Genomic DNA, 12,910 nt, shown 5'->3' with positions numbered 1-12,910 from the left:
AATGTGCTGTAACCTGACTGCAGGTTGCCAAACATTCCTTAAGCAAAGATCAATTGTGCCCTTGCTGTGTGTGTTTTCTCCCAATCTCAAGCAAATTTCTCTCCTCCCTGAGCCAACAAAGTGCGCCAGGCACCGTTTCCTATCTACCTATCTCCATAAATCTCCTCCCAGCACACCATTCCAGAAAGCTCCAAATAGCTGCGGATATCATGATAAACACAGGAAAGTTCTGCTTGACCTTTTATTAACATTTTTTTCCCCTCCACCAATATGGTTTCTTTTGCTACATGCACCCCGAGGAATTATGAAAAATACTTTTTTCCGTAGTTTAGCCCATGTACACTTAATAGGCTCACAAATATAATGCCATTATAAAAAAGAAAAACTGCCAACACGGCTAAAAAATTGTCATAACACTAAATTATTATATAAATATAAAAGGAGTATGTCTGTAAAATATTCACTCAATGAGGATCCCAAGGTGATGATTTGGCTATGTTGTTTTTATTCCTGGGAGATCCATAACACATTTGGATATGCCACATGTCACCGCATGAATCAGGCAACTAATGCATGCGCTTTTCAGGAGCAGAGACGTCTTCCCCAACAGAATGTTCTCTCTCTCTCTCTCTTTTTCTTTCTCTCTCTATATATATATCTCTGGTTGAGATTCTCTTGCTTTGTCTGATAGGCATAATTTAGTGTCTTGCTCATAATGTTGCATCTTAAGGAAAAATACGCACTGCCCTGTGTCGTTATTTACAGTCTAATACTAAATCTATGCAAATCTATTTCTCTGAGCTCGGTCTTATATAACAAAGGTCAACAACGCCTGAAATATTTTGGGAATGTATTCCCAATATGCCCTTGTCTATAGTGCTAATGTCTAATACGCGCATAGATCTTAATATATTTCTACGGCCAGGTTCCCTTCCCTCTGTGGTTTTACTCTGGCTTTCCGTGGACTGCTGATTAAAGAGTGGCATGGGTTCTCATAAAGCTGCCCGTCAACTGCAGGATTTTTGCACCTCCCTCACTTCACAAAAAAAAATATGTCAGGTTGTTTTCCAGCAAGCTTAAGCGCTTTTAAGATCCACCGACTTCATTACGGGAGCGAAGCACACAGAGGATCCACACAGCATTCAGTGCCAACCTGGGGCGCTATCATTGCGTAGGCCCCTGAATCAGCTAAATATGTAAATATATTGGAATACCTGCTACAGTCTGCATTTTTGGAAGGATGTTGGCAGAAGCAGCCTAGGACGTAGGTTTTGGCTGCTTAAGACTGCACTCCTAAGCAGACTTACTCGGGGGTAAGCCCCACTGTGTGGTGCTTGTTGTTGTTTAGTTGTTTAGTCGTGTCCGACTCTTCGTGACCCCATGGACCAGAGCACGCCAGGCACTCCTGTCTTCCACTGCCACCCGTAGTTTGGTCAGATTCATATTTGTAGCTTCGAGAACACTGTCTAACCATCTCGTCCTCTGTCGTCCCCTTCTCCTTGTGCCCTCCATCTTTCCCAGCATCAGGGCCTTTTCCAGGGAGTCTTCTCTTCTCATGAGGTGGCCAAAGTATTGGAGCCTCAGCTTCACGATCTGTCCTTCCAGTGAGCACTCAGGGCTGATTTTCTTAAGAATGGATACATTTGATCTTCTTGCAGTCCATGGGACTCTCAAGAGTCTCCTCCAGCACCATAATTCAAAAGCATCAATTTTTCGGCGATCAGCCTTCTTGATGGTCCAGCTCTCACTTCCATACATCACAACTGGGAAAACCATAGCTTTAACTATACGGACCTTTGTTGGCAAGGTGATGTCTCTACTTCTGGGTAAAAATGCATAAGATTGAGTGGTAAATCAATCCACAGGACTCAACCGATGCTTACCTTTCACTGAATTGTGTTAACTGCGCACTCACGGCTAATACATCTGTTAGCAAGTCAAAGCGCTAAGCCACTGGTCTTCGACTGGTGGGTCAGGACCCATGAGTGGGTTGCGGCCTAGTCGAAGGTAGGTCAAAACAGGAGCACTACCGTCATGCAACGGCAATATCGTAAAGGGTTAAGAAATGGGTCCCCAATATTTGGGTTAAAGGTGAGCTCTGGGTCTGGAAAGGTTGGAGATATCTGCACTAACACTTGCTCTGAAGTACATGCAAGCTCTTAGTGGGACTACTCCAAAGATATATAAGTATAGTCATACCGTAAAGAACTACACAGAACACTACTTATTTTCCCTTAAAGATGCAGCAAGATGAGCAAGACACTAAATTATGCCTGTAGTCTAGTATAGGCCAGTCTTTCCCCCAAAATGCCACGTCAAGAAGACAAGACTGGCAACTGGAGAGATGTCTCCTTGGTGGTGGCCCCCCATTTACAGAATTCACTTCCTAGAGAAATTCCACTGGTGCTTTCTCATGTTCTATGGCTCCCTATCTGCTTGAGGGCTTCCAACAGGGATCTGGCTGCTACTGTGAGAACCAGATGCAGGATTTGAAACGCCTTTGATACTATCCAGCAAGGATACCTTCTGCTTTTTTTTTTAGTTCTACCTTTTCAATCTGCTGGCTTTTCAGTCATGTTGATTTTACTTTGAGTTGTTTCATTTTACTGTATTGCGCCGTCTTGTACTATGGCTTGAGAACCGGCCTGGCAGCTGTTGGTTTGTAAGGGCAGTCTAGAAATGCTGCAAAGAAGTAAATGAATAAGCAAAGATCTTCTCCATAACTTGCTAGGTTTCCATGGACATGGAGTTTTTGATGTCAGGGAGCATTCAATCATGCAGTTCCTGTACCTGCATTCTGAATAGCTGGATTCACACATGCATGCAGATTCCTAGGCTTGTTAATTCTCAGTTTCTTGGAGATGAATGAGTGAATAGACTCACTGGGAAAGCATTCTTTTCAGAGTGAAGAGATAGGAAATGGAAGTTCTGTTTTACCTGTGGGTGGGCCCATTCACACATGCAAGCACCTGATGTCTGGGTCATCCAGCAACAGGAAGGTCAGCATCACACTTCCTCCCTAAAGGTAAAAATTGGATGCACTGGTTGTTAAGGGTCCTCTTACTCAGGAGTGGGTAACTTTCATTGAGTGGGGAGGGGAGATAGAAAAGAAAGCAGGTGGGGAGAAATTAGGGTGGGGGAGTGTTGGAGCAATGGTGGCAGCAGGGGGGATCCCCCTGCAAGGGATGAGTTCAGCTCTTTGGCTAAGAACAATCTGTCTCTCTGTCTATCATCCCCCTAGGTGAGGAGGAAGAGGGAGCTGTCAGAAATTGAGAAAGAGAAGGGTGGCCTTGCCCAGCAGCAGCAGAAGAGTTTTGGATTTGATATCCCGCTTTATCACTACTCTGAGGAGTCTCAAAGCGGCTAACAATCTCCTTTCCCTTCCTCCCCCACAACAAACACTCTGTGAGGTGAGTGAGGCTGAGAGACTTCAAAGAAGTGTGACTGGCCCAAGGTCACCCAGCAGCTGCATGTGGAGGAGTGGAGACGCGAACCCAGTTCACCAGATTACGAGTCCACCGCTCTTAACCACTACACCACACTGGCAGTAGCTATGCCACACCCACCACCTGATGGATTAATCCCCAGGAATTGCAGCCCCCCTACCCAAATTAGTGAGTCTGAATCCAAAGAGTGGTTTGTGGGTAGAATTATTTAGGAGCTAGGGTTGCATCTAAAATAAGAAGAAGATGACTTGTGAGCTCTACCTTAAGATGGGTTTCTGAAAGAAGGAGTTACTTAGTTACTTCGTTTGGGGCATCATTAGGGAAAATTTAAGAAAAAGACTAGGCTGACTTTCATTAACAAAGTACATGTGCTCCAAAATAGCACAATTAAGATTAGGTATGTTTTAGCAAACCTGTAACAACCTGGTTCATATTCCAATGCAGCAACCTTTTCCTATATTGTCCTCCTGTAATTCAACCCCTGTTGTAATGGTTAAACCTAACAAAGACTCTACAATCCAGAGGTTATTGCACTCCCCCCAAAAGTGCTTAAATAATAGCCTAAAATCTGAAGAATTACTTTAATACTTCAATAAAAATAACCCAATTCAAAACATTTTCGTGGAAACACAGCTCTTTGCTCTAGGCTACAGAATAATGGCTGAAAGAAAGTATATAGCTTGTCACTTCTGATTAGAGAGCTGTGCCTCTGTGCTTTGAATGAGAGGCATGCTCGGTAATAGGAAGTGCAGATATTAAAGTTAATAAAATAATGCGGAATACAATATATATGAAACTTGACCAAGTATAGCACGGAACAGAACATACATTATCCTGTTCAGTCAGCTACTGTGGCCCGGCATCTAATGACTGACTTAATTTCTATTTTCTAAGGAGCGCACTACCCAAAAATAATAAACACACAGAGAGAGAATTATCCAAATATTTTATCATGTTGCATCGTAAAGGCAACCTAAACTGCCTGACATAACTACACAAAGCACACGTCTGCAAGAGCAGAACTGAAAATGACTCAGTGCTCTATAGGTTTGCTCAGACCTATAATGCTTGAGGTTGTTATGAATAATTAGCTACAAAAACGCTGGTGCCAAAACATCACACTGTCGTATTTTCTTCTTCCCATCTCTCCCCCTGCCACCCCTTCCGTTTAAAAACCCTTGCTTGGTTTTCTTCTTCCACAGAATGGAGTCATACTGAGTGTTATAGATGGGGTGTCTTATCTCTGATTGCTTCTTTAATCTAACATTTTAAACAACAAGCAATAGTTTTGTTTTTTCCATACATTATGATCCCCGCCCCCTCAGCTTGTGTGTTTGCATTTAGCAATAAGCTGCGTTACCGCTAGATCTTCCCCCATATACCGGTATACACTCACATACCAATATGGAACTGCATTGTCCCCATACCATGACACTCTTTAGGGATTTTAAGGAATAATAATTCAATGAGCTAATCCTAGTAAACCCAGAATTAAAGTTCATGTTTCCATATTTCACTCTCAAAAATATTTAGAACTTTGACATATATGACATTATGTTTTCATTAAAACAGCTGATTTCAAAACGCTGCACTGTGCAAAAACACCATAAACAGTTTATGATGAACTGCCACACTCTTAATTAAAACAATAAATCCAGCCTGCAATATTTGTGCAGCCTCTGGTTTGACCTTTGCCTCCTGCTATCCACTACCAAAGCCGCTGCCTCGTTCTCCGTGCCAGATGTAGACGGTTTTAAAACATGATCTGAAAGGCACTAAAGATAAAATAAGAGAAAATGCGCCATTACTCTTTTGCAGTTATGATTAATTCAGTTCATATTTTACAATCTGGTTATGGAGTAAAAACCACAGACTTTACATCAAGGCTTTGCCTTCCGTGTACCTCCTAAGGGGTAAAAAAGGAAGAAAGAAAAAGACCAGGTATGTTCAAAGATGGGCACAAAGGTAATTCAGAGTCAATACATGAAAATAAAAAAAGCTGTGAGGGAGGGGAAGAGTAATGGAAATAATTAGAGAACGATAATGAACTTCTGCGTGCAATTTGGTCAGCTAGTGCCTTGGAGATGTTTAGGGGGAACTTAAAGACCGTGAATGCTGAGACTGCGGTGTTGCAGGGTTCTAGAGTAAAAGACGTCCCCTCTTTGGGTGTATGGTGGGCTCCAGGATTGGCCCATAAAGCATGGCGTGGAGAAAGTAGATAGAGTTTTCTTTCCGCTTCCTGACACTAGAAGTCATAAAAAAGGTAAAGGACCCCTGAATGGTTAAGTCCAGTCAAAAGCGACTATGGGGTTGCGGCGCTCATCTCACTTTCAGGCCGAGGGAGCCAGCGTTTGTCTACAGACAGCTTTCCGGGTCATGTGGCCAGCATGACTAAGCCGCTTCAGGTGCAACGGAACACTGTGACGGAAACCAGAGTGCATAGGAATGCCGTTTACTTTCCTGCTGCAGTGTTACTTATTTATCTACTTGCACTGGCGTGCTATCAAACGACAAGGTTGGCAGGAGCTGGGACAGAGCAACAGGAGCTCACTCCATCATGGGGATTCAAACCACCAACCTTCTGATCGGCAAACCCAAGAGGTTTAGCGGTTTAGACCACAGCGCCACCCATGTCCCATAGACATCCAGTGAAGCTGAATGTTGGAAGATTCAGGATGGATAAAAGAAATAACTTCTTTATGCGGTGCGTAGTTAAAACTATGGAACTCGCTCCCACAGGAGACAGTGATGGCCACCAACTTGGGTGCCTTGAAAAGAGGACTGGACAAATTCAGGGAGGTAAAGGTTATCAACAGTTACTAGCCAGGATGGCTAGGCTCTGCCACTACAGTCGGAGGAAGCAATGCTTCCGAATAACAGTTGCTGGAAAGTTGTTTTCCATATGTTTGAAGATTAAGAAAAAATAGCAGAACATATTAAGAAACCTATTAAAGAGGATGAAACTGGGGTTGGTGGGATTATAAAATGTAATTGTTTGTAATCTTGAGCATAAACATTGATGGGTGAGCAGGAAGTCATTAGTATTGCAGACCTGGATATAACTGATGAGTGCCAAAATGTAACTTTTAAGTTTGAAATAAAATAAAATATTAATGGCAAAAAGAAAAAAAGAAAGGGGACATACACGTTTTTAAATAACAGAATACCATCGTTGGGTTTGTGCTTTGAAAAAAAAAGTTCTCAGCGCAATGTACAAAGAGGCAGCTATATAATTATTATTGGCATCTGCCTGTCAGTGATACAATTGTTGTTGGCCATCTTCCATTCTGTAGACATGATGAAGCCAGCGTAGACGTCGCTGGGAATGTGGGCTTGGGACAGCACATCTTTATTTGAGACTCTGTCATGCTATGTGATGCTCAAAATCTTCCTGGCACAGCACTGAGGCATCACTCCTAGCAGGTATAAGTTGCCCATAACTCACTTCCATCAAGCAGTCTGCTCAACACACAAACCTGGTAGACTTTCCTCTTGGTATTGGTCGTTAGCATTGCATTCTCCAGTACCCTTTTGGAGTGTGATAAGACAATTTTAGACTTGCATTAATTAGCATTAGTTTTCGTTAATGAGACTGTATTCTAGCAGTTTCCTGTGGAATGAGTTGCTGTTTTAAGTAACTGGGACACCACTGGCCCCCCGCCCAGATCCTCTGCAAGACGGGAAAGGACTACAGTTCAGTAACAGAGCATATGAACATTTTATGTGTAAAATGTCCCAGTTTCAAAATCTTGGCATCTTCAGGTAGCGCTAGGAAAGACCCTTCTCTGAAACCCTGAAGAACTGCTGCTCATCAATGAAGACAGTACTGTACTAAGTGGAACATTGATCTGGCTCTGTTCCTATCATAGCTGTCAACTTTTCCCTTTTCTTGCGAGGAATCCTATTCAGAATAAGGGAATTTCCCTTTAAAAAAGGGAAACGTTGACAGCTATGGTTCCTATATATCTTTGGGGATGGGCCACAACATCTGCTTTGCATGCAGAAGGTCCTAGGTTGAATCCCCAATGGCAGGGGGTTGGACTCGATGACCCTTGTGGTCTCTTCCAACTCTATGATTCTATGATTCTATTATTTCCAGGTAGGGGTGGGAGAGACCATTATCTGAAACTCTGGAGAGCTACTGGAATAGGTGCCCCTTTGGGTCCCTTCCAATTCGACAGTTCTGTGATTCAACCACTGACCAGTGTAGACAGTACTAAGCTAGAGATGGACCAGTGGTTTGACTCTGTACAAGTCAGCTTCCTGGGTTTCTAAAACAGCAAAAACAGAGTAGATAAAGATCTAGATAATCATTATCAAAAAATTCCTCAGATCATCAACGAATAACTGAAGACAGGTTAAAGGATAGAGGGGCATAAGACTGTTCCAAACATCCTAACAAGATTCCAATGATTTCCACCCTATTCTGTGTTCATCACAGTCAGCGCTGCTTCTGTTCCACTGCAGATCAGCTTCTGCTAAAACCGACATGGTTTATCTTGCTGTTATGGCCAAAACTAGCACAATTAATGATGAAATTCATTATGTAATTAACTTCAAGGGAATATTCAAAAAACGCCCCAAAAAAATAACGTAATAACTTATGCAGTGTTCACAGACTTAAAAAACCTGGTGACAGCAAATACCACTGAACAAGCTACAGTTCGCAGGATTCTTTGGGAGAAGTCATGACAATCTGGCCCAACAAAATTGCTTGATTGTTTTCAAGAAGGCTCGGTTCTGTTTCAGGCTTTCCACTGGAGTTTCACACTGTGGAAGGAGCAGAGTGCAAAAACCATTACAAAGAATACGTTGTTGACTTCCGTAGCATTTCCAAAAGTCTAAATCCTCCACTTTGGAGTCATGCAGGACAGGGACTGTGGAGAGAGGCCCAAGTGCAATGGCCGTTGCTGTGCCCACATGATGAGATGACGCCCATCCCTTTTCATGGTCATAAAGAACAGACGGGATCGGGGGGGGGGGGGAGAAAGAGTCTTCCAAACATCCTAACAAAAACCCACAGTCAGCACAAAAGTGGCTTGAAGATCCACACGCAGCTGACAGCCCATCTGTTTCCCATGCCTGCTCTATATCTACTGATTAAAAATGAACCTAAGCAAAAGGAAAAGGTTTTGTTCAGATTATACACCAGACTCCAATCAAAATGCATACTGCTAACTTGATATTGCCCAAGGTGTCCATTTAGCATTACTATTACATTTTTACGGCTTTGTGCAAAAGTTATTAACTTCTGTTCCCAGGTTTGGTTATACATAAATAACTCTATTTAATGCTGCCAATTGCACCAAACACCATCATGTGTCGTCATTCCCCCCTCTCCCGGCACATGCCTTCTGCAGAGTGCTGAGTGCTCTCTTCTGGTCCCTGGGAGCTCCAGCTTGTCACCAGGAAACGCTAAGTGGGCCGTACCCATTTCCGAGGAAGGATTAGGACTTCCGCAATCTAGGCAAAGATCCAGGCTAAACACAACCTGCACTGCTGCCATCTTCCTTTGTGGTCTGTTGGTCAAGCTGCAAGCAATGTGAAGCAGTAGCTCATGTTCAGGTTTAATTAAGTATTGGATGTTACAAGAATCAAGCCAAGGTGGATCAAGGAGGAAGAAGAAGAAGAAGAGTTTGGATTTGATATCCCGCCTTTCACTCCCTTTAAGGAGTCTCAAAGCGGCTAACATTCTCCTTTCCCTTCCTCCCCCACAACAAACACTCTGTGAGGTGAGTGGGGCTGAGAGACTGTGACTGGCCCAAGGTCACCCAGCAGCTGCAGGTGGAGGAGCGGAGACGCGAACCCGGTTACCCAGATTACGTGACTACCGCTCTTAACCACTACACCACACTGGCTCTCCAGAGGAGAAGGGGTGTAGCTAATACAGACTACTTTTTTGTTTTGTTTTGTTCATTTTTTAATTTATTTCATGGAATTTATACACTACTTGATTGCAAAAAAAGAGAAAAGGCTCAAAGTGGTTTATTTTTTTAAAAGGTAAAACAACAAAGTTATACTAAGAATATTTAACAATAATTTGAAACTTTCGCAAAGTTAAAATAACAGTTGACCAAAAACAGATCAAAACTCCCATCAACTTCCTAAATATCTGGGTATGCTTGTCAGAACAAGAATGTTTTTAGCAGGCACTGAGAAGAATACCATGATATCCACAGGCAGGGAGTTCCCAAGTGTAGGTTTGATTGCATCACTGACACAATCATGGCGCATTAGTGGTGGATTCATAGTACAGTGGTACCTCGGGTTACATACACTTCAGGTTACATACGCTTCAGGTTACAGACTCCGCTAACCCAGAAATAGTACCTCGGGTTAAGAACTTTGCTTCAGGATGAGAACAGAAATCATGCTCCGGCGGCACGGCAGCAGCAGGAGGCCCCATTAGCTAAAGTGGTGCTTCAGGTTAAGAACAGTTTCAGGTTAAGAACGGACCTCCGGAACAAATTAAGTACTTAACCCGAGGTACCACTGTAGGCCACTTCCCCATCATTCAGCTTTATTCGTTATCTTGCAATGCTTCCCCAATGTTACTGTATTATTATTCTCTGGAGGGGGAGCAGTCTTGTGTTGTAACACAAACTAAGCAGACCAAAGGGGGGAAAGTCTAAGAACATTTGCGGTATGAAAAGCTGCAAATCTGAGCAGGAAACTTCATGGCGTGGCCCTGTTGCAAACAAAACATTATGATCGGCTCACAACAGCAATGAGAGTGTGGTCGTGTATAACCACCCCATTCGCATAGGCAAAGTGGTTTGTTGTCCCCAATGAAAGCTAAATTATAAGGGGGTGGGAATGAAGCTGTTTGCAAACTTATCCCCAAGACTGCAGCAGTTTTTTAAACACACAATAAGGGCCTGCTGGCAGGTGATATATAGAGATTCCTTTGCACTTCCTTCCCAGAAAGTTCTGTGAGCCTGCAACTTCCATCTGTTTTCTGTCTGTTATTTAGAGCCACTTGGCTCCCTTAGGAACCAGCCATTCTCTTAGGACCTCTAAGACACAAAGACCAAACAATCCAGAAACCAAATAATCAGCTACAGCAGTTTTTATGTTTTTCCCACCATCAGAACAAACCAGGCTTGCTACTTTGTTTTTTAAGGAATCGTTGGGGTGAGTGATACCCCAGTCTCTATTGCCACCAACAGAGGCTGCCCACAGGAACCAGGTAACAGGATGCAGAACAAAAGGAAGATCATCTTTCTTTAGAGGAAAGGAGGGCAGCCTACAGCTATCGGCTTCACTTGAAAAGCACTCTGCAAGGGGTCAGCTCAGATCTCTGGCCAGAGCACTCCATCCCTCTCTAGGGTTGGGGGGGGGGTTGAATTGATTCAGTTCACATTTAAAATGCCAACTTATCTAATTTGCACTTTTCAAAACAACAAGTGAACCAAAACACAGAGCCAGCCTTTGAAATTTGCATGTCTCTGTATTTTGCGATGCGATTCTCCAGCCAGATAAGGTGTACAAAAATGCATACACTGGGATAAAATGTACATTTTAAAATGTTTGCATTAATGAAAATAGCATGCAGAAATGCATTCTATCAAAGGAAAGTGTCACGTGAAAAAAGGTACATCTGAGACAAAGTAGCCTACAAAATTGTGCCTATCAAAATAAATTCGCACCAAAATGCCAATGAATTTTCAGGAGGAGTTTTTCTGTTTAAAAACACTCCCCAAACTAATTATATTTAAGACTGGAAAAATGAGAAGCTGAGAGAAATTGAAGTTGACATATTCACCCACCCTTAATGGGGGCAGGATTCTGCCCGATCACTTCCTAAGAAGTGGACTTGCTCCAGTCTTCCTGTGTTCTAGCCAGGGACTGCAATGGTGCTGGGATAACGTGCAAGGACTAGGCTCTTGTTCTGAAATGCTAAACAACTGTATTTCATATATTTGTGCTTAATTCAAATATGCAAATACAAATGCATTTTAATATGCTAGGCTACCTGCATTTGCACTCTGCCTCTTCTGTGTTGATCCCCACTCCAACTCACCAACAAACTCTCAGCTTCTTCCCCCCCCCCAACCCCCAGTGCAAAATTTCTGACTACAGACCTGTTGGTGGCCCACATGCCCCAAGCCATTCGACTCACCTCTGTTTCCAATCCTAGTTTCAAAGCTCCATCTGGACAGAAATGAGGAGGGGTTGTGCCCTCTATCTAATCCAGAAGGATTCGACATAGCACAGGTGAGATCAGCTCCATCTTTGAATGGGTCCGCTGCCTCCTCCTCACTGCTACCCACACTCAATTTAATAGGGAATAATTGTAGGGAATCTCTGTGTAGGCACCCATGTAGCTATTGCTGCAAACCCTATGGACTGTGGAACTCCACACACAGCAGGCGGTGAAGGCCACCAACCTACATGCCTTTAGATGAGGATTAGACAAATTCATGGAGCGAAGGTCTATCAATAACTACTATGCTTTGCAGTTAGGGGCAGTGATGCTTCTGAATACCAGTTGCTAGAAACCACAGGGTTAGGGGAAGAGTTGCTGTGAGCCACTGTGAGAACAAATACTGGACTAGATAGGCCATTGGCCTGATCCAGCAGACTCGACTTATGTTCTTCTGCAGTGCAGGTTAGGTTAAGAGATGCTTACTAGCCAGTGGTTACTATTCAGGAAGGTCACAGTAAATGCTTCTGAAGATCAGCTGCTACAAACCACAGGAACAAAAAGTGCTCTTCTGCTCGAATCCTGACTGCAGCTTTCCCATGGAGGCATCTGATTGGCCCCTGTGAGAACAGGATGCTGGACTAGACGGGCCATTGCCCTGCTCCAGAAGGCTCTTCTTATGCTCTTGAACGAGGTACGAGTCGAGGAGGGCACAATCCCACAACTGTATTCTCTGTTTTATTGCTGTGGCTAGTGACTGATGCAAATAAAGAGTCTTCTGATTCTGATTATAGGTAAAGGTAAAGGGACCTCTGACCATTAGGTCCGGTCGTGACCGACTCTGGGGTTGCAGCGCTCATCTTGCTTTATTGGCCAAGGGAGCCGGCGTACAGCTTCCGGGTCATGTGGCCAGCATGACTAAGCTGCTTCTGGCGAACCAGAGCAGCGCACGAAAATGCCGTTTACCTTCCCGCCGGAGCGGTACCTATTTATCTACTTGCACTTTGACATGCTTTCGAACTGCTAGGTTGGCAGGAGCAGGGACCGAGCAACGGGAGCTGACCCTGTTGCGGGGATTCGAACCGCCGACCTTCTGATCGGCAAGTCCTAGGCTCTGTGGTTTAACCCACAGCGCCACCCATGCCTGGTTTTCTGAATGTTGGAATGGGTCCTTAGACGCAGAGGCAACTTCCCACAAGGAAAACAACAGCAGAGAACGTATATTCAATCAATATTTTTAATTCAGCATCCCCTTTTATTTCTTACACGATAGAGCTGTTAAATGAAAACAGACACACGAGCACACGCATACATTCAC

The sequence above is a fragment of the Podarcis tiliguerta genome (assembly GCF_965153285.1).
Source record: "Podarcis tiliguerta genome assembly, chromosome: 8".
NCBI lineage: Eukaryota > Metazoa > Chordata > Lepidosauria > Squamata > Lacertidae > Podarcis > Podarcis tiliguerta.
This window is presented reverse-complemented; position numbering follows the sequence as displayed.